Here is a 2513-nt window from a genome sequence, read left to right on the forward strand (position 1 = left end):
ACAAACAATAACATTTTTAAATCAATTCTACAAAGCACAGGGAGCCAGTGCAACGAGGACAGAACTGGAGAGATGTGCTGATCTTTATGGGATCTTGTGAGAACTCTAGCTGCAGTGTTTTGTTCTAGTTGAAGACGATACAGAGAACTTTGGGGCAGACCAGAAAATAAAGAGTTAAAATAATCAAGATGACAAGAGACAAAGGCATGAATAAGACTTTCTGCATCAGTTAAAGAGATAAATGGAAAGTAACAACAGATTATGTAACAAAAACATTTTTAATCTAGGAAATATTAAAGAGCAAACATTTTCTCTCAACAAATTTAGTAATTCAATTTATTTATAAACGGTTAATCCATTGGTATGATTTGTTCTTTAAATTACCATATTTAATATTTATATGGCTACTACTGTATTTTAAATAAATGATCGTTCATTCGACTTTAAAAACTCAACATGCTAAACAATCAAACCACAACGGTCTACTAAAATAAGCTACGCCCATGTACTGCCATGTTCTGGCAAAAGCACAAGCAGACAGGAAGTCAGTCAGACAGGAAGTCAGTCAGACAGGAAGTCAGTCAGAACATAATGTCCCATACCGTATCAGTCTCAGGAGATGATTGGGGTGTGAAGAACTGAGATAGTGATGCTTTGGTCTTCTGTATTCTTACATGTCTGCAGTGTTGCTCTCCTGATGCATGCTGTCCGACATCAGACAGCCCACAGTGAGCCACTGAAAACACTCGGAGACATATTTTACAATTTGCCTTGTAACCATCTCTACTGACGCTGTCCAGCCAAGGATTTGCCTCTTCCCACTCAAGTCTGTACCTTTATAAGCGTTTTCGCTTTTGAGGATGCAGTGGAGTATCGGGCGTAGTGGACATTTTTAAAAGGCGTGGGTTTTGTGAGCCGCAGACACACAGAGGAGCGGAGCTGGGGGATCATTAGATCATTACTGTTAGATTTATGCTGTGTCCCTCAAGCGCCCACTGAATTGGGACACAGCTTATGTGTTGATGTGTGTGACAGATATGTGTATTGGAAATTTATGGCATTACGGAACAAATCATGTCCTGTATTGGTTCAATACAAGACGCAACATTTATTTGCTGAATAAAGGACAATTCCGTATTTTGCGGGACGGGTGGCAACCCTACAGGCAAGAGAAAAGGTAGACCTTTCGGCCCGTCTTGTGTGAAAACTCTGCTTTGCTGTTCTGGGGACGCCCTGACAGGCTGCCTGATTAAAAATGGCTGATTGCAGAATTTATAGAAAAAATATACGGTTATTCATTTAAAAATATACCGGCAGTGTAGAACATACGTAGATTGGAAAAGTAAATTTCAGAGCAGTGTTTGAGGAACGCTGAAAGGTTCAGATCAATCTCTAAGGCCGAAGTTACGACTTGGTTAGCATTAGCATGCTACATGCTAGCGCAACCAAAATGCTTGTCTGAAAATCATAGGCATCAGAAGCATCTGTAATGTGGGGGGGGGGACACTATAGTGTGTGTGTGTGCATGCGCACCAGTGTACAAAAAAGCAACATTTCATCTAGTTTTCCTTAATTTATTTCCTTTTAAAGCATGTTTCACACTAAGTTTGTGTAAATTCAGCTGTGGGCTTTAAAGACATTTCAACTTTAATGCACTTTAACACACAGCCTCTGATCAGCACTATTTGTGTTTACAGAGAAATAAAAAAACATCACCACTGGACTTTTTTACTTGTGTTCAACACTACTCATCTAAATTGTTTTTCTCATGAAGCTTGAGGACAATAAGGTGTGGGGTTTTAAAGACATTTCAACTTTAATGCACCTGAACACACAGCATCTCTTACACCTGCAGCGTCTTACAGCGTCACACTTACTGCTAAGCTAACATGCTACAGACGTAGCGCTACACTCAAACATCCTCCTAACATGAATATTTATTGATCAAGCCCCTGGTCAACAACTGCCCGCACTAAGCTTGCTAAACTGGTGAGCGATCAACACAGAGGTATCTCCATCTCCTCCACCTGTGAGCGTTTTCTGCCGAGGCAGGAGGAAACGCACAGAAACACTGCTGCTGCTGAAAGCTGGAGAGTTGGAGGTAACCAGGAAAACCTGGAGTGTATTTGTAGTGGTTTGAGTGTTCTCCTATTATTCAAGTGGAATGGATTATTTCACAAAGAAAGACAAACAGTGCCAACAGAACTAATGCTTCATAGTAAAAGTGTGTGTGTGTGTTGGGGGGTCCAAATTAACGTTTTTTTAATGTGGGGGGACAAGTCCCCTTCATAATGGTTGCAATGCCTATGCTGAATATTAAATGGTTAAAGTAACAATGAAGATACTCATAAAGTATCCGCTTGTGTGTGTTAAAGTTGAGATAAGCATTGAAACTTAATATTTCTGCTTTGTGTTTGTGGAACAAGGATAAAAGAGTATCCTGATGCATGCTCAATAATCCAGGTAGAAAAATCCAAAAAAGTTCAATCTGGTCCTCTGGACATTCAAAAAAA

At 40.0% G+C, this 2513-nt stretch overlaps 1 protein-coding gene across 1 annotated transcript in view; it reads left to right on the forward strand.

Annotated features, from left to right (window-relative positions):
* Window positions 1–2513, forward strand: part of LOC119409580 (cytochrome b5 reductase 4) — a gene marked incomplete at its 5' end in the record, with an annotated part of 139489 nt that overhangs the window by 26924 nt on the left and 110052 nt on the right.

The sequence above is a fragment of the Nematolebias whitei genome, chromosome 5 (genome assembly GCF_014905685.2).
Source record: "Nematolebias whitei isolate Nwh7 chromosome 5, NemWhi1, whole genome shotgun sequence".
In the NCBI taxonomy this organism is placed as follows: domain Eukaryota; kingdom Metazoa; phylum Chordata; class Actinopteri; order Cyprinodontiformes; family Rivulidae; genus Nematolebias; species Nematolebias whitei.